Genomic DNA, 24,266 nt, shown 5'->3' with positions numbered 1-24,266 from the left:
TGGATCACACCTTGGACCCTTCCCAAGTGTCTAGGACTGTGTGATGTATTATTATTATTATTATTATTATTATTATTATTATTATTATTATTATTATTATTAGAAACACAACAAGATGAGTCCACAGCAGACACTCTGCTGGCTGTTGTATTGGATCACACCTTGGACCCTTCCCAAGTGTCTAGGACTGTGTGATGTATTATTATTATTATTATTATTATTATTATTATTATTATTATTATTATTAGAAACACAACAAGATGAGTTCACAGCAGACACTCTGCTGGCTGTTGTATTGGATCACACCTTGGACCCTTCCCAAGTGTCTAGGACTGTGTGATGTATTATTATTATTATTATTATTATTATTATTATTATTATTATTATTATTAGAAACACAACAAGATGAGTCCACAGCAGACACTCTGCTGGCTGTTGTATTGGATCACACCTTGGACCCTTCCCAAGTGTCTAGGACTGTGTGATGTATTATTATTATTATTATTATTATTATTATTATTATTATTATTATTAGAAACACAACAAGATGAGTTCACAGCAGACACTCTGCTGGCTGTTGTATTGGATCACACCTTGGACCCTTCCCAAGTGTCTAGGACTGTGTGATGTATTATTATTATTATTATTATTATTATTATTATTATTATTATTATTATTATTAGAAACACAACAAGATGAGTCCACAGCAGACACTCTGCTGGCTGTTGTATTGGATCACACCTTGGACCCTTCCCAAGTGTCTAGGACTGTGTGATGTATTATTATTATTATTATTATTATTATTATTATTATTATTATTAGAAACACAACAAGATGAGTTCACAGCAGACACTCTGCTGGCTGTTGTATTGGATCACACCTTGGACCCTTCCCAAGTGTCTAGGACTGTGTGATGTATTATTATTATTATTATTATTATTATTATTATTATTATTATTATTATTATTATTATTATTAGAAACACAACAAGATGAGTTCACAGCAGACACTCTGCTGGCTGTTGTATTGGATCACACCTTGGACCCTTCCCAAGTGTCTAGGACTGTGTGATGTATTATTATTATTTATTATTATTATTTATTGACACAACGACGTTGTATGACACAGCAAACAAGATAGATATGCTGGATTTCGTTTCACAAAATCACAAGTCGAACACTTCCCAAGTGTCTAGGACTGTGTGATTATTATCATTATTATTATTATTATTATTAGGAACACAACAAGATGAGTCCACAGCAGACACTCTGCTGGCTGTTGTATTGGATCACACGTCGGACACTTCCCAAGTGTCTAGGACTGTGTGATGTATTGGCGAATAATGCGTGCAGATCCCATTATTATTATTATTATTATTATTATTATTATTATTATTATTATTATTATTATTGTATGACACAGCAAACAAGATAGATATGCTGGATTTCATATCACAAAACCACAAGTCGAACACTTCCCAAGTGTCTAGGACTGTGTGATGTATTTTCGGATGATGCGTGCAGATCCCAGCAGGGTGGCCTTTTGCAGTTGACAGATTGTGATTTTGTCAATGCCTATTGTTTCCAAATTCCAGCTGAGATCTTTTGGCACGGCACCCAGTGTGCCGATCACCACCGGGACCACCTGCACTGGTTTCTGCCAGAGTCTTTGAAGTTCAATCTTGAGGTCCTGATAGCGGCTGAGTTTTCCCTGTTATTATTATTATTATTATTATTATTTGAAACACAACAAGATGAGTCCACAGCAGACACTCATGAGTTCGAAGCCAGCCCAGGTTGGATTAAGTTCCCGACCATTAATAGCTTAGCTTGCTGTTGACCTAAGCAGCTAGAAAGACAGTTGTATCTGTTGAGTAGATAGTTTAGGTACCGCCTTATTCAGGGAGGCTAATATAACCAATTTACGACACTGTAAAAACTTCCAGCAGCGTGCTGAAAGAGTGAGGAAGTACTCCATCAAGGACTTGGTGTCACAAGTGGACAATGAAGCGGTAGCGGCTTCAATGGGTTCAGGTGACCAAACAGACTGATGGAACTGCCTTATGCAGATCATTTGTGGATGGTGAAAAGTGAACATCCTTTCTGAGGGTACGCTGGGGAATGAACATACCTTGCAATTTTTGTGCATGTATGTGTGCGTGCGTGTGTGTTGACAACTTGCAAACACATATGAAAAGTCATTACTTTTACCAGTATGCCTGCCCACTTACATGTACCTTATAGCTATCTCCCCCAAAGCATCTATTTCTTAAGAAAACCAGATAAACTGCTTCTTCCAGGCTTGGCATTGATGGGTTTGTTAAATAGGGTTAACAAATCCAACAAATGGGAGGTGTGTGTAAGAAATACCGTACATCTTCTCTCTCCACCCCCCCCCCCCCCCCCCGTCCGCCGTGTATCTTTTAATTTGAAGCCTAGACAAAAGTGTAAGACAGACTTGTAAATGGATTACCAGCCGTGCTTTATTAGCTCTCCTTAATTCACCTCACAGGGCTCAGGGAAAAAGTTATTAGCAGATATATAGGCAGTAATAAGCTAATTATAAATCTGACAGATGCGAGGTTTTGAAGAGAGGGTAGTTTGGGGTGTGATATAGAACTGTAATTGTGTGTTAAAGATTATGAATTCATATTGATTTAATAAAGCAGCAGCAATTCATTTCGGAGGGAAGAGATGGATATTTCCTCTCTGGGTTGGCTTTTCTACCAGGCTGAACGTCTTGTGGAGTTCCGTGCCTTTTGGTTCTGCAGCTCTCCAATGGATATCATTGCTTGCATTCCTTGATTCAATTTACACCTACGGTACCGTATATACTCGAGTATAAGCCGACCCGAATATAAGCCGAGGCACTTAATTTTACCCCTCAAAAACTGGGAAAACATTGACTCCAGTATAAGCCGAGATACCAATAAAATTACTGTATATACTTGAGCATAAGCCGACCCGAATATAAGCCAAGGCACTTAATTTTACCCCCCAAAAAACTGGGAAAACATTGACTCCAGTATAAGCCGAGATACCAATAAAATTACATTAATTGAGGCATCAGTAGGTTAAATGTTTTTGAATACAGTAGAGTCTCACTTATCCAACACTCGCTTATCCAACGTTCTGGATTATCCAACGCATTTTTATAGTCAATGTTTTCAATACATAGTGATATTTTGGTGCTAAATTTGTAAATACAGTAATTACTACATAGCATTACTGTGTATTGAACTACTTTTTCTGTCAAATTTGTTGTATAACATAATGTTTTGGTGCTTCATTTGTAAAATTATAACCTAATTTGATGTTTAATAGGCTTTTCCTTAATCTCTCCTTATTATCCAACATATTTGCTCATCCAACGTTCTGCCGGCCCGTTTACGTTGGATAAGCGAGACTCTACTGTATTTACATAAACTCTAATTTAAGATAAGACTGTCCAACTCTGATCCAATCATTATTCTCATCTTCTTCAATGTAAATGTGCTTATGTATCCTTTTAATAATCATAGAGTGAAATAATAAATGTAATAATAATAATAATAAATGCAGTAAAATAATAAATGTAATAATACATAGAGTAAAATATTAAATGTAATAATACATAATAATAATAAAAAATCTTTATTTATATCCCGCTTTTCTCCCTCACGGGACCCAAAGCGGCTTACAACATATTAAAACCACATAAACAATAATCAGAGTACATGACAATAAAAATATAAGCATAATAGAATAAACAGGTTAAGAAAAACAACTACAGTATACATTCAGTTTCCAAGTCAAAGAGCCGGCGTTGTCCATAGACACTTCCAAAGTCATGTGGCCATTGGCATGACTGCATGCAATGCTGTTACCTTCCTCCCAGAGCAGTACCTATTGATCTACTCATATTTGCATGTTTTTGAAATGCTCGGTAGGCAGAAGCTGGGGCTAACAGCAGGAGCTCACCCCAGATTCGGCAAAGTTTATTGCGCTCCAAATTGGGGAGAAAGGAGGAGGGACGTTGACGAGATCTCCCTGAAGGCAAAAAGTTTGAAAAAGAGCAGAGTAATAGATCTTGACTGATCACTGTGATTACAAGGACAGTTAATTCATTATAGAATGCAGGTATATAGGAATAGATGCTTGTGGGATCTGAATTTTGATGTCTCCCACAATTGTCGGGATTTTGGGCTGTCAGCCTCACTCTGAACAATTTTGCTTGACATCAGGGAAGAGCAGCGATCTTTATTATTATTATTCATTTGAGCGATCTTTATTATTAGGTGGCTGATTGAATACGAAGAGTGACGGAGCAGCTCAAAGTTTATGTGCGCACATCAGAAGTGCTTGGCTCCATCAAGCAGATTTGGCAGTATCAAATGAATCATTACCCCTTCAAGGTGCATTAGGTCTACCATTCATTTTGGAAAAAAAAAGGAGTTTGTGTGCAATTACTCACCCTGTGTAACACAGACGCCTTTGATAGTGAAGGGAGGGAAGTGAGGTATGCCTACATCCAATGAAGAATCAGTTGCTCAATGGTGATGCCTGTTTGTACATTTTAATCATAGAATCATAGAGTTGGAAAAGACCTCATGGGCCATCCAGTCTCTGCTTAAAAGCCTCCGCCACACTCCGAGGCAGAGAGTTCCACTGCTGAACAGCGCTCTCACAGAGTGAGGAAGTTCTTCCTCATGTTCAGATGGAATTTCTTTTCTTTCCTGTAGTTTGAGCCCTTGTTCTGTGTCCTAGTCTCCAGGGCAGCTTGGGGTTGTTGTATGTTTTCCGGGATGTATGGCCATGTTCCAGAAGTATTCTCTCCTGACGTTTCGCCCACATCTATGGCAGGCATCCTCAGAGGTTGCTCCCTTCTTCCTATTGAGGTCGGGATCAAAGATGGTGGTGGCGCGGTGTATTAAGGCGCTGAGCTGCTGAACTTGCAGACCGAAAGGTCCCAGGTTCAAATCCTGGGAGCAGAATGAGCACCCGCTGTTAGCTCCAGCTCCTGCCAAACTAGCAGTTCGAAAACATGCCAATGTGAGTAGATCAATAGGGAAGGTAACAGCGCTCCATGCAGTCATGCCTATGGCCACATGACCTTGGAGGTGTCTACGGACAACGCCGGATCTTTGGCTTAGAAATGGAGATGAGCACCAACCCCCAGAGTGTGAGTAGATCAATAGGTACTGCTGCGGTGGGAAGGTAATGGCATTCCATACAGTCACAGGACTTTGGAGATGTCTACGGACAACGCCGGCTCTTTGGCTTAGATGAGCACCAACCCCCAGAGTCAGTCACGACTGGACGTAACGTCAGGGAAAACCTTTACAAGCTTTTACCTAGTGAAAGAGACCCGCGCTAGACCCGGCAAGGAGGGTTGCACAACACCTGACGAGCTCACGAGAAGCAAACGAAAGTTTTCCCGATTTCCAATGAAAGAATCTCACCCAGGTTGAAGCAGAGATCACCGAAGCGTTTATTCTGACATCACTATGACTTCCCTTCACATTTTTATATACGGCAATCACGTCTCTTCTCAGCCTTCTCTTCTGCAGGCTAAACATGCCCAACTCTTTAAGCCGCTCCTCATAGGGATGCTTGTTCTCCAGATCCTTGACGCTTTGAGTCGCCCTTCCCTGGACACCTTCCAGACACAGGAAGAAACACCCTGGGATTGTGAGGGGTGAATCGGGGCTCAGTCCCGGCGCGACATTGCTGGCGGCAAGAGGGCAGCGCTCCAAAATGCAGCGTGCGGATCATGCAAAGTCAGCATGGGAATGCAAAGTCAGCACACTGACAAAGAGGAAGGATAACCTTGGGCTGTCCCGGTCCCAGAGCCCGGCATCAGCAGCATGGGAGCCAGCCGGGGCTGGAGACAAAGCGCCGATGCAAGGCCTTCTGCAGATGCGGGAGACAAGGAGACAAGCATCTCAGGAATGTTCACGGTGCTTGCTGGCTCGTGCTCTCGGTCATAGAAAGCTCCTGGGAGAAATATGCCGCTGCCCTCTGACCTGCCCCAGCCCGGCCAGGTGTGTGACTATCTTGGCTTAGAAGATAAGGATTATGCTTTTATTTTCGGTAATAAACACTGTGCACAATCTTTTCCCCAAGCAGACATGTGATTGGCAGCTGGTACAGGGTGGGGGAAAAAATACCTGCTATCAAAAGGCAGTTTGGATGGAGAGGCTTACACATCAAAGTACTGTATATACTCAAGTATAAGCCTAGTTTTTCAGCCCTTTTTTTAAGACTGAAAAAGCCCCCCTCGGCTTATACTCGGGTGAGGGTCCTGGTTGGCTTATATTTAGGTCAGCTTATACTCGAGAATATATGATACATTTATTATTTTTCTCTATTATTATTGGTATTACAGTAGAGTCTCACCAAAACATCATGTTACACAACAAATTTGACAGAAAAAGTAGTTCAATACACAGTAATGTTATGTTGCAATTACTGTATTTACGAATTTAGCACCAAAATATATATTGAAAACATTGACTACAAAATATATACAACATATACAAAATATATTGAAAACATTGACTACAAAAATGGCTTGGATAATCCAGAAACTTGGATAAGCAAGGCTTGGATAAGTGAGACTCCACTGTACCGTTTTAGTAGGTCCTCCACCCCTGCAGAGGTGAATATTATGAATATTATATATATATATATACACACACACAATATGTTATAATTATTATATATTACTGTAAATTATATTGTACAGTAGAGTCTCACTTATCCAACATAAACAGGCCGGCAGAACGTTGGATAAGTGAAAATGTTGGATAATAAGGTGGGATTAAGGAAAAGCCTATTAAATGTCAAATTATGTTATAATTTTACAAATTAAGCACCAAAACATCATGTTTTACAACAAATTGACAGAAAAGGCAGTTCAATACACAGTAATGTTATGTAGTAATTACTGTATTTACGAATTTAGCACCAAAACATCACAATGTATTGAAAACATTGACTACAAAACATTGGCTACTAACAAATTGACAGCAAATTAAGACAGAATTGCATAAAATGAATCTACAATAGCAACATTGTCAGAAAGTAAATCCATAAAAAGTTCAATCCTTGCTGTCTAGAGAAACAGCTTTGGATCGGGGCAGGAGGCAAAATGCGTTGGATAATCCAGAACGTTGGATAAGCGGATGTTGGATAAGTGAGACTCTACTGTATATGATTTTCTGCCTTGATATTCTGGGCTGTCTGGAAGGGCCCTCAGGGAGGGAAAAGTTTCAGCCCCTCCCTCTTTTTTTCTGCTCATCGACTACTCCCAGAATTCTGCAGCATTGAAAAGGGATGGCAATGGAAAGTGTGATGACATGAGGCCTTTGGAGGCGCGGCGCCTTTAAGAGCCGCGGGAGGGCGGGGCGAAGCGATGTGGGCGGAGCCGGGAAGGCCAGGCCGAGGCGGAGCAGGCACGCGCCCCCGCCTCCCTCCCTCCCTCCCTGAGAGACTTGGCGCGAGAGTTTTGTTTCCCTCCGCGGCCGCGAGGCGCTGCTCTTTCCCCTGAAGGAGGCGGCGGCGGAGGACGAGGCAGGCCGCTCTGTGCCGGAGGCGCCTGAGGAGAAAAAGACGCGGCGGGTCCAGCGGAGCCCAGCACGCGGAGCGAGGCGCTCTCGCCTCCGCCTCCTCAGCCTCCGCCGCCTCCTCCCGGGCCCCAAAGCCCTCGCGTCGAAGTTGTGAGGCGGCCTTTTTGGAGGGCGGCCGCCTTGGAGCAGAAGTTGTGAGGCGGGAATTCCCCTCAGGAAGGACAGGCCTCGAAGGGCTCGCGGCGGGTAAGCGCGCCTCCTCTCGGGCGGGGAGGGGGGCCGGGGGTCCCTTTCCTTGGGGAAGCGGCCCAGGGTTGGGCTGGGAACAGCACCACAGGCGCAAGAGGGACTTCCGGGTCTCTTTTTGTTGTTTTCTTCCAAGTGAGGCGCGCTCCAACTGCCCCCCCCCCCTCCCAGAAATATTGAGTTATTTCAGGCTCTGGTTGCCCTCTCGGCCTGTATCAACACAGCGACCTGAGGGGGGGCTTTTCTCTAGAATGCAGATGAACTGCACTGACCTGGATTCGAGGAGTCTATATACACTGCAGCTCAGTGCATTCTATGGCAGTGTAGATCCAGCCTATGTGTGTGAGGGGGGGAAAGCAGTTACCGTCTATGTTTTAAGTTATTTTAATTTTTATAAGATGATAATAATAATAACTTTATTTTATATCCCACTCCCATCTCCCCAGAGGGGACTCGGGGCGGCTCATATGGGGACAAGCCCAGTTCCAAAATACAATAAAATACAACATAATTAATCCAATGTAAAACAGATAGAATAGTATCATCATACAAATCAACTTAGAACATTAGAGTCTGAACAAAATATACAAACTGTAAGATAAAATTCAGCAGACTCTACAAAAGGGAATGAAGGATCTCATTACAGAGTTCAATCAAGAACTGCGTGATAAAGTGCAGTAGTTGTGGCCACTAATAACTAACAGGGACTATTTATTCGAATGTGTGTTATTATACTGTGATTTTATTGTGTTACTGTTTTTACTGATGTAATACTGTTTTAGGGGCCCCTGGTGGCACAGTGTGTTAAAGCGCTGAGCTGCTGAACTTGCAGACCGAAAGGTCCCAGGTTCAAATCCCGGGAGCAGAATGAGCGCCCACAGTTAGCCCCAGCTCCTGCCAACCTAGCAGTTCGAAAACATGCCAATGTGAGTAGATCAATAGGTACCGCTCCAGCAGGAAGGTAACAGCGCTCCATACAGTCATGCCAGCCACATGACCTTGGAGGTGTCTACGGACAATGCCGGCTCTTCGGCTTAGAAATGGAGATGAGCACCAACCCCCAGAGTCAGACATGACTGGACTTAACGTCAGGGGAAACCTTTACCTTTACTTTAATACTGCTTTGGGCTTGTCCCAGTGTAAGCCACCCCGAGTCCTTTGGGAGATGGAGCATGGTATAAAGTTTTATTATTTATTATAGGACAGATTCGCAGTTAGATTGGGCTGATCGCAGCTTTGAAGTGGGTTTACTTAAAAGGGAGCTAAACACAGCTCTTCACATTTTCCCAATGATTCAAACTGTACAAACTTGACCATGATATAAGGCTATCTACCTGACTAGGCTCACATTTCCAAAACTTAGCCCTTCACAGCCCTTCGTTTCCAGAGTATGTCACCCTCTGGCACTTTGTTTATGTGTATGCGGGGCCCCAGAAATTGAGGATTTACCCCACTATTTCTTTTCCTGCCTCTGTATTCTGAGCCAAGAACTAAAATCCTAGGGCCTATTCTTTATCTCAGGCATGGGCAAACTTGGACCCTCTCTAGGCTGTTAGGAATTGAAGGGAGTTGAAGTCAAAACACCTGGAGGGACCAAGTTTGCCCATGCCTGCTTTATCTCCTTCAAACAAATACTGGTTTTTAATTATGCAGGTGCTAGTCTATGCAGTACCTTATGCAGTATTCTAAGGGCATACCTCGCCATTGATATATGTAGCATTTTAATGATTTATGTAGGATTTTAATGGTGCATTTTATATTGTATTTAATAATTTGGTTTTCAAGTATTTGTTTGTTTGCCTTCTATGTGGAAGACCTATCGTCTAAGCATCAAATAAACTTGGAACTTAAACTTGGATTCACAATTGGATTGGGGTGATCACAGGTCTGAAGTGGGTTTTTTTTTAAAGGAAGCTAAACACAGCTCTTCCTACTGTTCGTCATCCTCAATGGCTCCCATTGCCAGTGGGTTTCCCCCTCCTGTTTCTACTCCCTTTTTCGCTCAATGTGGGCTTGCTTGGTGGCAAAGAGCCATTGGCTTGTTTTTTTTTTCCGTCCTGCGGCCACATGGCAGGCTTGTGACAGTGCTGCTGGGAACTCGGCTTCCTGGAGTGGAGGAGGAGGCGGCGAGGCGTTGCTTGAACTGGCATCGGGACAACACTTCGGCCGGAGGGGCCTCCTCCTCTTATCCCTTTTACCCTTGGAAAAAAACTTCAGAGTGAACTCTTTTCTCCTGTGATCGCTCGGTGCGTATCTGCGTTGGTGGGGGGGAACGGACAGGAAGGACAGCTCTCAGGGCTGTGTTGACAACGCTTGTGGTGGAATGTACCTCCACGTTGATTGCAGTCGCTGATTTCTTGGGCGGATTTCAGAGCGTTTGTGTTTGTAGCAGAATGCCCTGTGCTCTTGTGAGTGGCTTTCATCAGATTTCGTTTTTGAGGTCTCTCTGTTTTGTCTCTTGTTCATTCCACTGGCCTGTGGTTGGGTTTTGGGGTGGGGGTAAGGTTGCTGTTTTGTTATGTAAAAAAGTGTGCAGGGCTGCAGTTGGAGGGCACTTGGCACCCAGTGGGCCTTTTGCATTTCCCGCTTGTATATGCTGCAGAACAACTGCGCTGAAAACCCCACCCAGTCCTAAAACTGCTGTCAAAACAGCTCTTACTCTGGAATCCTGGCTGCTGTGCATTTTCACGGAGAGTACCAAATGTTGGTGCTTTGAAAGCTAGAATCAGGTACAGGCGGTCCCCAAGTTCCAAACAAGCTACAGAATCTAAGTCAAAACAGGTACATTCTTTAAGTGTAACTCCACCCGTGTGTGTGTGTGTAAGCTTTCGATCACACAGGGAAGGGTTAACACCCCTATGAGGTTTGTTTTGCTGTCTGCCCCTGTTCAGAAGATGTCACCTCACATTCCCTTCCTGTGATCATTAGATTTTGGAAAAAATGGCTTGTTGTGGAAACAAGATTCAGTGATAAAGCTTTAGTGGAGTCACCTTTCCCCCATGATAATAACTCTTTCAGGAGTTTACTTACGGCACAGGTAGAGCCTAAAATGAAACTCTTGGCACCTTTGGAGCTTGAAGTGTACTTGAGGCACATGTTTCAGGACAACATACAAATGACTGAACTTCATGACTGGATCTGTTAACTTCTGTGTGACTCTTGGACAAATGTTTTTTGGGGTTATGTCTTTTGGAGCCAGTTGTGATTGTTTTAATGTCCTGTTCAATCTGGTGGCTTGTAGTTCTGTTGTTCTGCTAGAATAAAATAAACATACATTGTGTTTTACAATTTCTAAAAAGCTTTTATGGGTTTGAACTCTATTCTGACTTTTTGTTCTGGCATGGGGATTGCTAACAGGTTGCCAAGGGGTTGGGATCTGGCTTTGTTACTTATTTTGCATTTATATTGCTTGTGGGTGCCCGCTTTACAGTCTCAGGGAAGCATTGCAGTATGTAAAAAATAGGATGTAATTGTCTGGATTCCCAACATTTATTGCTGATGTTGAGTTTAATGTATGAATCCTTCACTGAATATCTACTTCGGTTCGCCTTTTTGACAAACGGTACCTTGTGTAATTTGAATCCAGCAAACTAGATCTAATCTTAAGTACAATTGAAACAAGTCAATTTTAAACCATGGAGTGTTAAGCTTGCTTCTTTTAAGAAAATTGCAGTTAAGAGGAAACATAGCTAATGTTTTGGATAAAAGGCTAAATGGTGGCTAATGAAAATTGGATATGAAAACTCCTTGTGGTCTTGCAAGAGAAGAAAAGGGAATGGTATACATAAACCCAAGACTCGTCTAAATTCATTTTGGTTAATGCTAAGCAGTTGTTTACTTTGTTGATATGAGTATGGAGAATTAGCTGTTGAGTATCCTTCCCCTCTAAATTTTTGGCTTGTGGAGAGTGAATTCCTGGCATTTATCAACTTCTGTTTGGGCTTGAATGTCTGAGATATTTTTATTCTGCCAAATGTTTTTCTTTTATCTTATGTCTATCATTTTCATGCTGAAGGGAAAGCTTCAAGGTTCTTTATTTTGTTTCTGATAGCCACTAAAGAAATGATAGACTGTTCTTAAGATCAGCCCAACACTCTTTCAAATGGGATTATAGCTTGTTCCAGGAGTTTCATGTCAAAGCCAGTACTCTGTTTTCACAATTTTAGAATGAGGTGCTCTTCTCAGAGATGGTGACAGGTCAGGGGTATGAAGTGAATTTTGTGTCATAGAACACCTACCTATCGCTTGTTACATTCTTTAATATTTTTGACCTATGTGTTTTCAATTAGTTTCATTATGCTTCAATCAACCCAAACCAGGCTGACTGACACCAAGAGGACATTTTCTTCAGCTACCCCAGACTGTGGAATGACCTGCTGGAAGAGCTTTGCCAGTTTGAGACACTGTCCGAGTTTCAACCAGCAGTCAAGACCAGTCTCTACCAGCAGGCCTATCCAGATTGTTTTAGAATCATGCTTCTTAAAGTATTTATTGATGGATTTTAATATGCATAGGTTTTATATGCTCTTTCAACTCATATTATGTGTTGCATTATTATTTGTTGTTCACCCCTTTGACTCACACGAAGAGACAGGTGAAAATTTACTACTAACAATAATGTATTTTCTCTAAGGTCTTCGGCATTCTAGCCAGGCTATTGTAGAAGGAGGTTCTGGCTGGAATCTTTTTGTGGATGTTGCAAAAGGAGGTATCCAGTATCCAGTTGTACTGTGACAGCCAGTTGTGCTAGGTTGCAGCTTGAACTCCTTACCTGAATGGTCACAAATTGGGTGTCAGGAGAGCTACCTTATTCTGTAACCCATAGCTAACTGCTTCCAGGCAGTTATTGGATTCCCAGTGTAACTACTCTGGAAGAAGAGTTTCAAATAGGATCTCAGGTCCTGACTGTTTCGGTGCTATTGTTTCTTTTTATCGATATGTTTTAAATATATTTTTATTTAATTTGCTGCAAGAGATAGAGCCCATAGCACATGGTATTCATTGGGTATCTCTTTTTTTTCTTCAGTCATTTGATTTCATTTCCTCCAAGAGAACTTTCCAGGCTGATATTGGTGTCTCATTGTCAAAAGGGGGGGGGGGGGCGCATCATGTAGCACACCAGTGTGGGAGTTTACTTACAGTTGTGTATCGCTGTCTCTGCGTAGCCTGATGAGTGGTTGAACTGTTACCCTCAGCAGTGATGCAATTGGCCTGAGAAGCAGCACAGTTGTTAAAAATAAAATAAAATTCTTCCAATTTCTTCAATTTCATGTGCGTGGAGGGGTAATGGGACTTAAAGGCTGGCAGCCTGGTTAGTTCTTTGCTGTAATGGTAGTGTGTAATGAGTATAAATAATGCATGGTGTACAGAAAGATCAGTGTGTATTTGTGTGTGGGATGTGAGTAGCACATGAGGCCGATCTGAACTGATGCCCAGTGTTGTTCGTGTCTGCCTTGAACAGCCAGTGATCTTGTAACACTTTTTAATTACTTCCTATTCCTCCTTGGCAGCCCAGTCTTGTAAATAAGCAAAGGTCTCAAAAGTCAGCTTAAAAAAAAAAGAAAACAAAAAGATATACCTTTTCTTTACACCAGCCAGTCACATAGTTCCAATTAAAAACAGAACTATTAAAGGCCACTTAAAACAGATTGGGGAATCTCAGAATAATTGGCACAGTTTAAGAATATAAATGAAAGCTTGTGCTATCGGTGGGCAAATGTGAATTTTGTCTGTAACACCCATGCTTTTAATTGATTCATTAATGGGCAAAAATAGATAGTGCCGTTCTCTGTCTCAAAAGAGGTGGTATCTTGAGAGTGTTTAATTGTGGTAATAAGTTCTTTTCTGTAATTCAAACCATGCACATATATGTTTGAGGCACAGCTTTATCCCTGAGTTCTGGGAGATTCTAGTTATAGCTGGTCTAGCTATTAGTGTAGTTGAGGATTTTTTGAATTTACTTAGTTTAAGCAAGTTGGCCTACCCCCAGTCTACCATCTGTTCTATGGGAATAGCAATTGTTACCCACCTTAGAAAGTAGTTGTAAAGATTGCAGTGCGATAATATACATTATAGATTTTAAACACCTGAGTAGTGATGATAGTGGTGAAAACCATAATTATAATTTCTGGACCTAGTGCAAAATGCACAGTGTTTCAATTTCTTTAAGAGCAGGTAAATGGGCACATGACATTTTTTTCCACTGGTATTGATTTTTGTGTGTTTTCTAAACATGATTTACTAGTGCTTGACTGATCTAACATGATAAAGTCCACGTTGTAACATTCTGTCACACTCCAACGTGACTGTGAGTGAGGGTGGGCAAATGAAAGAGTGGACTTAATGGAAATAGAGGCTGGCTTGATGTTTAATAGAGTGGGATTGACAGTGGCAGGACATTGATTGGTTAAGCTTCCATATCAGCCATATCCTAATCCCAGGTGTGTTTACTGGCTTCTTCCCACATAGTTGCTGTTCCCTCTTTCTGGGGGAAATGGTTGGAGTGGGAGCAATATCTATTCCCTCACTCAGAATGGTAGCCTCAGTTCTTGGGGCTAGGATCCCATAGAGAGTTCTTTGTCTCCCTTCCCACGGGGTTCTTGAAATAGAAAAAGTACAGCACTTGTAGTGGCTTAAATTGTCTTGGGCCAGTGCATTGATTATGTACAAATTATTTTTATATTTCTCATACTTTGTGCTTCCAACCAGATTGCTGATTAGTCTACATCTTTTTAGTAGTTTGATGCCAGATGTTTATAGGTGCCAATTTCTTTGATCATTGCCCTAACAGATGTATTAGATGTAACACTGCATTTTTAAATCTGTCTTCCCTGGTTTGCTGAGACAATTGGAATGGGTCTCAGGCCATGGTCCTGCATGTTAAAAGCAAGCCAGTTGTGGCTTGATCAGTGTTTAGATAGGGAACTCTTTGGAAATATCATGAATTCCAAAGAAGAAATCACAGTATAAATGAAATGAAACGTGTTTTCTGGAAACAAGTGGGAAATTCTCCAGGAGATATGAATTGTCCTTTTATTGTGTTCTTGGAACTTTCTTATTGTAATGGAGAAGGAGGGATGTACCTCCTTTAGATGGATAATGCTCTGGAAAAACAGCTGGTTGATTTTTAAATAAACATCCATGGATTACAACAATGATTTTCTATATTGAGAAGATTAGACTGGAGTAAATGAATTTATTGACTTTGTCCTAGTCACTGTGTTCCTCTGTAATCTGGAGTATCCGTGCATTTTGATTCATACATATGGTAGTCCTGCTGCTCTCAAATCTGATTTTTATTTAGCTCTGGAACTTTGATTTCTGTTGTTAGGCAAAACCTGTTTGTTTTGTTCATGTGTGTTCTTTTTTAACAATGTGCTATAAAAACTTTGCTGAAGAGTCTTGGTATTGGGTGAGGCCTTGCTGCGTCAGAGAACTCCGTTTTAATTGCCTGTTTCTTTAGGCGCTGATATGCCAGAATGCTTGCCTCCAAGCTACTCTGCCTTGAACTTTAAGAAGAAAATAGGCAGTAGTTTAGACAGCTTAGTGATGTTAGCTTTGGGAAAGCAATTACATCGCACGTCTTGAGAAATGCTTGTACTCCTACTCCTTCCACCTTTTCTGTAGTTTGGCTTTCCTATAGTGGAAAAATTGTGTTGTTAAAAGCATGGGCAGAGTGTTATTTGTTTAGTCTGTATTGCCCCAGTAGTAGCTGGGTAACTTGAAAAGCCAAAGTGCCCAAGCATATGCCAGTTACTTTGTCTTATTCCAAACATATTGAAACCACAGCTCCAAAGAAAATTCTTCATTTATTGTCTATTTTCAAAACCATAACCCTCTTGACACAACACAATGAATAATGAACAGTCATAAAATATAATGATGGCCACTGACTTGAACAGCTTTGTACAAATTCATGGAACACAGAGGTAACTGTTATCAATTGTGACAGTACATAAAATAGACAAGTTTAGATGTTATCTAACTCTGAATACATATATATTCTTGGAAAAAAATAATTGTGTGTAGCCATTATCAAGTGCTGCTCTTGAGCCCACAAAGGCATCCAACTGATATTGTTGACCACAGAATACTGACTGGAATAGAAATTGGTCTGATCTAGCAACGTGACAGTCTTCTAGAACTTAGTTTCTTTTCCAGCGAAAACATCAGTAATTAAGTCTATGTGTTTATGAAAGATAGCTATTACCCATTATCCTCTCTCTCCCTCGCATGTAATATGGAGCCTCGGGCAGAGCATTTCAGGCAGGATAAGATCATATCAATTCACATGGAATCCTCAAACAGGCTTAGCTGGTACCATGGATGTACTTGTTTGTGTGTGTCCTCAAATGCTTCCTAGAATCTTTTGTGGCAGGCAGTGCAACTGTGGCACACACACTTAGGATGATTCATTAGCAGAAAGAGGATCCCTGAACCCTGAAAGATTGGAAGAAACACTATGGTAGAATTCTAAATGCAGTTACAGAGCAAATGCCTTGGCTTGGTTACATGTCAACCTGGAGGAAAACTTTCTACCCAAACCCTCTACGATATCCCCCCATCTCTTTTGGCATAAGAATGCTTTGAGGAAAAACAGGGAAAAAACTTTTTAGTCTTCTAAGAAGAATGACATCTCCTCGCACTTGTGTATATTCTATTGTTTAAGCCTCTTTTAGCTGACTTTAATCATTTTTAGTTAACTATATGATTCTGGCAGGACACCCCAAGTTGCCCATTCGATAATGAGGAAATGATGGCAGTGGCAGCTGGATACCCAGGTGTGTGCCTGTGAAAGAGGCAGGCAGTTTAGAGACTCCAGTACTGTAATCTGGGTTTTACTGAAGAGATTGTTACTGATAGCCCTGGGATTTGGCATCTATATAAGTATACAAGCCGTGCTCCGTTTAAGCTGGGGGGTTCACGTCAGTTCATTTGCCTTGGGAAGGGGCAGGCAGCATCCTGTGTTTGCTGGCCTTTATCCCGGCTATGAAATTCTTTTGCCATGTGTTCGGCAATCTTCAAACAGTGGCATTTTCTTTCATGCAGAGGCAATAAGTTCCAACCTGGCAAAGAATACAGGAATATAAACATTTCTGTGCTGGTTCTGACTGCAGTCTGACTACTCTAGTATTCTCTTCAGTGGTGGACTAATAGCCATTGGTCTTGAATTTGCCTTGTTTATTGGAACAGATATTTTTGGGAATTCACTTCCTCTGGTAGTCATGGATTGCAGTAGTTCACTGTTTGAAGAGTTGCTGCCTACTATCAGTTATGACCATACTACACACAAGCTTCTTATGTGTTATGACTGGAGATCTCCCCACAACATGCACTATTTTATAAACCTTTATCATCCCATTCCTCTCACATTTCCTGTCTAGATTTAATAAACCAAGTTTAGTGTGTTAAACTCAGCCCAATCTGGTTGAGATGAGGGGAATTGTACTCCAATACACGTGGAAGATGCCAGGTTGAGAAAGGAAGGCACCTAAGCAAAATACCTCCAGATGCTTTTAACCATTCCTGAGGGCAGGGGATGATAAAACTTGTAGTTAAAGGTGTTTTAGCTACTTTTGTATATAATGTAGTTTTAATTTCATTTTGTGTTGTTGTATTTTACAAGTATGTTTTTTCATTGTTTGCATGTTTGAATAAAAATAATTTAAAATAAGTTCTTGTGTTAGTATTTTAGTAGTTAGTTTGTCAACCATTAGATGACAAACTTGTACACCTTTTCTTTTCTAATCTAGCTGTTCAGTCTAAGCACTTTTATACATTCCCATACTTTCTGAAACTCATGTTGCATGGCTTTCCCCCTAGTTTTCCAACCAGAATTTGGATTTCTAAATTATTTTTTCACGACTTCAACCTAGCTTTAGGCCAAAGAAATGCATATTCAAGTGTGTACTACACTGAATTAGATGAGGGGATTGGGTGGAGAGAAAGGAAGGGCTGCTTTAAAGCATGCAGGGAGAGCAAAATAACTTGCCACTTGTGTGCCTGGCAGGGCATGGCTTCTAATTGAGGCCAAACAGCTGGAAATCCCTTTTGTATTTCCGAGTTCCAGTCTCTGACATGATAATTAAACCCCTGAGACACACCGACTATTCAGATTGGTAATGCCTTTTACTTTGGCTGGCTATGTTGAGCCAGGAAAATTGGAGCAAGCATAGAAATCCATCAGTGGTGGGAGGGGTGTTTTTGTTTTAATAATACTCTAATTTTAAAAAGGCTATTTAACGACAGCTAGCAAAATACCTATTATTATGATGTACAGGGAGGGAGGGTTTGTTAGACTTCCTAGGAGGAAGTATCTCTGCATGTTCTCTGCACTTTCCAAATAAGCTTCCTTTCAGCTTTTCTGAAGTGCCCAGTCACACAAGGATAGGGGTGGAAGGCACATTTTGCCCTTACCTTCAGGAGTAAATTTTGTAATATCTAGCAGCATTTGTTCATTTACACAGAGGAAAGGAGATAGGTTCCCCTCTTTCCTACCTTTGTCTTCCCTTTAATCTTCCAATTATCCTACTTTTCTAAACCTCATTCCTTATCAATTCTGAATGCATGGTAGCAGAGGAATGTATTCACTTGCTTGGGAAAGGTAAGCAGGGATGGGGCCATCCTGGTCTCTCTAAGAGGGAGTTCCAAAGTCTGGGAGCAGCATTCACTAAGAAACTTTAGAAGGTGGCGGTACAGAGAGAAGGCCCTCTTCAGATGATCCTAATATATTCTGATAAGTTCATAAAGAGAGATAAGATCCTTTAAATAACCTTGAACCAAGTTGTATAGGGCTTTTATATGTCCAAGCCAGCACTTTGAATTATGCCCAAAAATGAGTTGGCAGGTAATGTATCTGTCGCAACAGAGTTTAAGTCTAGTTTTATGTCTTCACTGAAAGCTTCTATTTCTTTTGAATATGATGAGCTTAAAGTCAAACTATGGAATGTTCAGCAAGAATGATATACTAACTCATCTTTGCTTCTGGAAGCTTTATCAAACGAAGCAGATAAAGTGAAATTAAAGCAGAATGAAAGCGCTTTATAAAATACGAAAAAACCATGGCACACATGTCCTGGGTAGTGCAAACATGGCTGTGTGAAAGACTGATTGTGGAAACTCGCATCACCAAGGCGCTGGCATAGCACAATTGTGAAAGTGATCATAACAGTATGGTTCCATTTGCTTTAAACAATACAGTTGCAAGGAGACTACAGGCTGGTATGATAGAGTTCTGGGATAAAGGAGTAGAAATGTTAGCATGATTACGTACGGACCTTGTTGGGGAAGGGAGCTTTCTGTAGACAGTGCCTAAGTTTCAGCATCCTATTCTATAGTTTTCATTTCAAGAGCTATAAATAAAAGCAGGCCTGTCTGTTTTTCTTTTTTTAACTGGAGGCAACCCCATGAGTTCTCTTCTGCAGGTCTGTTCAAGCTGGGACGTGAGGGAATTCCTAAGAGGATTATTGTGGCTTATTCAATATAGGTCTTGAACTTGTGCTGTAGACGTGGAAATGAAAATTACATAACTTGGGATGGGAGAAGACATCCTTGCTGGTCTAGGGTGTGGGAAGAAATCTTACTTATCTGACTGGCTTGACATCTAAAGGTTTTGTGATGACACCTAAAAATGTAGGTCATGTCCCTAGTGCAAGACAGACTTTTCCAACCTAGCCTGTTTGTAACAAGTTTTTGTTTTTGTGGATTTGCCTAGGAGTGACACAGCTAATTCTGTCTACTTCTCTTGAAGACATCCATGTGGTCCATTCCAATTACAAACAAAGCTTGGTCCTGTTGCTCCTTGTGGTGCTGTAAATTGTTCCCCTTGGTTGTTGTGTTACTACAGTACTTGCCAAATACTGAAGTGAAGCTTAGGTAAGAATAGTTATTGCTAAGATGTCCTTAAAGTTGCCCTGTTCTGGTTTCTATGTTGATTTTAGGCTGATAGGAAATATCTTGGGGCAGAATTGAAGACTGCTGATTGTCAGATCTGGCTTCTGCAAAATTCAGGGCAGGGAGGCATATGTATGGATGGAAAAAGGCAGGTATGTTGCAAGGAGCAAAATCAACAAAGTCACTTTGTTTCAAAAATAGGAAAACCAGAAACTTGTATACTGTATATGCTCATGTATAAGTTGAGGTTTGAGAGCCAAAATTATGGATTTTGGTATGATTAAATAGGGGGTCATTCCATGGAGAAGGGGAAATGTCCTCAGCGCCTCGGGACCAGTCACCCTTGACTGCTGCCATTTTTACATCCAGGCTTTCACGAAGCCAGATGTGGCTCCATGGCAAAGAGTAGAGGGAGCCACTACTTCTTTTAGCTTCTCATGGGATGAACTAAGATCCCCCTTTTCACCACTCTACTCAGATAAGATGATGATGGTTCCTTTTTTGGTAAAACATAGTGTACGTACTTATAAGTCAACTCAGTGTTTTGGGGGTTGATTTTTTTGGCTAAACTTTCTAGACGTATACATGTGTATATAGGGCAGGTCAGTTGCATCTTTTCCCACTCTACACATTCAGTTTTCCCTGATAAACTGTTTCCTGTTTTAGTTTGTTGTAACTACCATCCTTTGTCAGTTTTTATTCTGAACCTGATTTTTCTCTCCTTTTCTTCCGCAGTCTGTTGACTTTTGTAGTCCAAGACTTCCGACACTTGCTTCTCTATGACACAATGGATTTCTGTTTTACAAGTTCTTGCTGTCACAGGTCGTGACAATCACAAGGCAGTCTTGGGTGGCTTTGTGCAGTTTTTCAGAGAGTGCAGTGGTGTTGGGAGGAATTGGAGGAGGCTGAGAGGATGAAAAGTACTGCAGACAGTCTGTGCTTGACAGGCTGACAGCAATTATTAGAGGTAACCTTCAGGAAATGCCACATACAGACCTTACCTGGGGTCCATGCAGCATTTTATGCTATACTCTCTAAAGGTTTGCTCCATTCAACAGGAGTTCTTCCTCTCCCCACTTTGTTTCCTGTCTGTTACGTACCTTTTCATCCTTCTCTGCAGCTGGCTTTTGGATTGCTATAAAGCTTCTCTTCTATTTTTGCATCACTCTTCCTTTGGTGCGGAACTCTCAAAGACAAAACAACCAATACTACTTAGGCCTCATGGAGAGGGCCATGGAGGATATGAATACTTAATTTCCATGTGCTGGTGGTATGGTAAGGGTCCATTTGATCTGGTGTCAAAATGCTGGAAGTGTGTAGATTTATCTTTTTACTTGTGACCATGTACTATCATTTTTGCTGTTCTGAACCTCTTTCTTGGGTTTGGAGAATGAGCAACCTTCAATATGTGCTTGAGCTGCAGCTCACACAGGTTCTGCATTTATTTACCATTGGTTCTGCATTCCGATCCCCGTCAGCCCATTTAGTATGCCACAGCCTTCCCCCCCAAAGTATTATGTTTTCTGTTTCATTCTTTCTTTTAAAAAAACCACATGCTCATGATGACTGTTAGAGCTGACTGTTGCTTCCCTTTGAAAGACCCTTGGCCTGAGGTATTTTAATGGGAAAATGTTTCTGCACACTAAGATTTGTAGCTTGTTCCCTCGTTCAAGCACTCTAGTCTTTTGACTAGACTAGCAGTGAAGGGCCTTTTTGATAACAATGTGTTCCCTTTGGAATCTCCTTTGGCAAATAAAATAGCTTTTTTCCCTCGTGCAGGGAAATCTGGATACATCTAGTTAGCTTTTGTGTTTTTCTTATTTTTCTGTTTTTGTGATCTGTTTTAATCATTCATTGTGGTAACAATTCACATGCTCTGGAGTTTGCAGCATCATTTTTAACTCCTTCATACCCTTGGTGGGCTGTTTTGGCACACTCAATGGTGACTAGAAATGATAGATTTGGGACAGGTTTTTGTGCTCCTTGTTAGTGGAGAGCAGCATTTACAGGCCTAACTGCAGTTCCTGAAGACCATTTTAGTGAGGAAAAAAGTTTATTCTGCCTCAAAAAAAAAAAAAAAAAAAAAAAAAAAACAACCCAGGATTATGGATTGGAAAAGTCAAAGGGCTGCACAGGACCCCAAGGGGACACATGGCCTGCACAGTTCTCACCCTTTGTTTAAGTGAAGGGTGAAAAACGTCTCTGAATTCCGAGCTGGATTCCAAGTTTATTGCTTTATATGGCAAGTCTGTACCTGGCCATAGTAGTCTGCTGACAATAACCTGATCCTGGTTAGTGAAAGAATAAAAGTGTGGCACCCTGTTTTTGCACCATCTGCAGAAGTACAGACCGTCTCCTCTCCCCCCATCAGCATCTTTGGCTGTGGAGCGCTCAGAAAATCCATAAAGTGGCACTTCAGAAAGCCTACTGAATTATAGTAATATTTATTTCATGAGGTGAACTGTGAATGAATGACTGGGTGGAGGAGGGGGGAGCCTGGAGGGTGCCAGCAAATGAGCAGGTAGCTTCAAAACAAAACTCATTCTTCGCAGTTTACACTCTGGCCCAAAATATAAATGCAAAGAGCATGAATCCCATGCTTCCCTATTTTTTGTGGATTTAATATCCATGGTGCTCAGAACAGTCTCCCAAGTGCCTAGCAGTCAGTTTGAAAAGCTTGCAAGGGGCAGCAGTTTTGAGGGGGGGGGGCTCTGCAGAGGGGGAGGACTTGTAGTCTCCATGGCAACTCACCAGAGGACAAATGGATCAATGCGACTGCTGTTCACCGTCTGAAACCCAACCAGGCCTGGCTAAATCCTAGGCCTGTTTCTTGCTGACAGACTTTGCTGTGGGAGCCATTAAGGCCAGGACACCTCAGAGCAAACGGGTCATGCCTCACTATGTTCCTGTAATAGCAGGTGCTTGACGTTGCCTATAATGGTGTTATCTAGAAGTACCTTTACAGGGCTGTTCTCCCGCTACTCTGTTTCCTCTCAGGCATCTTAGATTTCCCATATGCTTTTAAAGAAAGAGAATCTCTCTGTTTCCTGCCTTATCACACAGAGCATGCTGACTGCTGGGAGTTGACACTCAATAAAGTAACTATTCCCAAGTTCTGAAACACATTTTTATTATTTCATTGTGTATATGTAAAAAGAAAAAAAGAAACCAAAAAGGCACAAAAATTAACAAAACAATATACAGCAATAAAATGCAAATCATACAATAATTATTAACAACTGTACAATTGACACTTTTAAATAAACTCATAGCCCTCTTACCCCCCCTCCCACCTGTGAACCCACCACCCAAGACTTCCAACACTGTTTGCCACCTCATTTTCAAGGTTATCCTTGCTGCTTATGTAGTCAGATCTGATGGATTTCAACCAGTGTTTTAGCTCAGCAGTTCTGTTCTGGATGACTTCCATTCGACGATGCCTGCTTTGATGTATTCCTGTAATTTTTGTCACTGTGTTTCAGTGTTCTTCTTATGCTTTCCCCTTTCCTTTTGTTTTAGGTGAAAACAGCAGTGCTTGAAAGTTACACACAGCCATTCTCTAAAGGGGTGCTATTATCCTTTCAGAATTTAATAATGTGACACCACTGTTCATTTTGTTGTTGTTTTTTGAAAACTGGCAAGCTTGTCCTTCCCTCTAGGAATGGATCAATAGTAGGCCTTGTATCTGTGATCTGGAGGTAATTGCTAGTGTCAGCCAATGTCAGGTGCTGTTCCTGTGTGCAGCTTTGGTGGCTTGGCAGAATATTTAGGACCATAGACAACGTCTGAGACATTCTGTAAGGGAAAAGATGACGTTTGAAGGTCTAATGTGGCTAGGGGGTGGGGTGGGGGTTGCCTCTATGCTCACATATGAGGAAAGAGAAAATATGCAGTGATGTCTTTCAGAGATGGTTATAAACTTCCAAAAAAAGTACATAATTTCCACAAAGTTTTCATCAGGGAAATGGTTGACACTGTTAGGGCTGTGGGACCTGCTGATTGCACACATAAATTAAGTGCAAATGGCAAATGGTTCAGAGGATTTCCTATTTATGGGTGAGATGGAGAAGTGTTCACAGTTGGAGTCACAGAATTGGCAGACTGGGTTAAATGCTGACCAGTTTCCCATGCTGTTGGTTGTATAATTTTTAATGTGAAATCAGAAGTATAGGAGATGCTGTAGAACCCACAAAATGAGGTACTAAATTTGTAGGGAGTGGGAAAGGGATTGCACATACATTCTGAACTAGATCTGCAGCAATCTGCTGTAACTGGAAGAATTGTAACTGGAAGACACTTCCTGTTGGAACTCATAGGCTTTCCTGTGGTTTGGTGTTTTCAGAGGAGTTGAGGGATGCTAGAAGATTAATTGGTTCTCATGGAGGCTTCCCAGAGTGGTGACTGACTGTTTAAAAGTGTTTTATGTTACAGAAAATGAAAAATGTCAGAAGTATATGTGGGCTTTTGGGGAGGGCAAGACTGGGGACCTGTGACTCACAATATATATATTCATCACCCTGAGGTAGACCATTTGTACTTGTAGCTGGGTGGTGCTTTCACTGGCTGGATGTAAACCTCT

At 41.4% G+C, this 24,266-nt stretch overlaps 1 protein-coding gene across 16 annotated transcripts in view; it reads left to right on the top strand.

The window, feature by feature from the left end:
- The window catches only part of ncor2 (nuclear receptor corepressor 2), a 195,775-nt gene that overhangs the window by 26,157 nt on the left and 145,352 nt on the right, over positions 1–24,266 (top strand). For 14 of the 16 annotated variants that reach the window (XM_008113654.3, XM_062958552.1, XM_062958554.1 and 11 more), the window contains exon 1: positions 7,660–7,795. The exons of 1 other annotated variant lie outside the window; for it this stretch is intronic. The gene's annotated coding sequence lies outside the window, so the exon portion shown is untranslated. Of the gene's footprint in view, positions 1–7,659; positions 7,796–9,900; positions 10,042–24,266 lie in introns of those variants that run through there. One more of the 16 variants, XM_062958547.1, reaches the window with a different exon arrangement.

Source organism: Anolis carolinensis, chromosome X (genome assembly GCF_035594765.1).
Source record: "Anolis carolinensis isolate JA03-04 chromosome X, rAnoCar3.1.pri, whole genome shotgun sequence".
Lineage (NCBI taxonomy): Eukaryota > Metazoa > Chordata > Lepidosauria > Squamata > Dactyloidae > Anolis > Anolis carolinensis.
The sequence above is the reverse complement of the archived record's forward strand: the minus strand, read 5'-3'. Positions and strand labels throughout refer to the sequence as shown.